This window comes from Cynoglossus semilaevis, unplaced genomic scaffold (genome assembly GCF_000523025.1).
Source record: "Cynoglossus semilaevis isolate Cse_v1.0 unplaced genomic scaffold, Cse_v1.0 scaffold302, whole genome shotgun sequence".
In the NCBI taxonomy this organism is placed as follows: Eukaryota; Metazoa; Chordata; class Actinopteri; order Pleuronectiformes; family Cynoglossidae; genus Cynoglossus; species Cynoglossus semilaevis.
In genome coordinates this window covers 99,504-100,089 of record NW_007585121.1, presented here as the reverse complement: position 1 = coordinate 100,089, position 586 = coordinate 99,504, and positions in this window count along the sequence as shown.

Sequence of the window (586 nt, the reverse complement as noted above, 5' to 3'; positions counted from 1 at the left end):
TGTTGAAGTGCACCAACTCAAGGCCTTTTCATGTTGGACTGCCACTGCCAGCCAGCTGGGCTCTGGCCTTTCCTGTGGACTCTCTTGACACATGCTCTCGAGTGATGTTTGCGAACTGCAGGTGGCTCCTGTGGGGTCACGGAGGTCCCCGAGGGCCGCCGCAGAGGGGCTGCCTGGGAGATGACATCATGTAATTCTCATTTGTCTAAAGCTTAATCATCCCTAAAGCAAAGGCCATGCACTGAAATGCGGCCGTGGTCATGTGCGTGGGTGGTGATCCTGATGTCATTGTTTGCTCCGCTGCTGCCCCCAAAACCCTGCCTGCCCACCTGAAAGAAAGTAAAAATTTTTACAGCTATTTTTGTCACCCGCACAACTCTGCCTTGACTCCGTGCTAAGCAAACACTCACTTCCTCAGACTTCAAAGCTATGGCTGGAAAATAAGGTCCACCCTGAACAACCAGAAGGTGTTTTCATTCAAAAGATCCCAGGCTGTGTGTTGTGTGTGGCAGTTTTTCCTATCGGACCAGATTCACTTCTCGTAAAGCCACATGACAGTTTAAACAAATGATGTGTGATGTCGTGT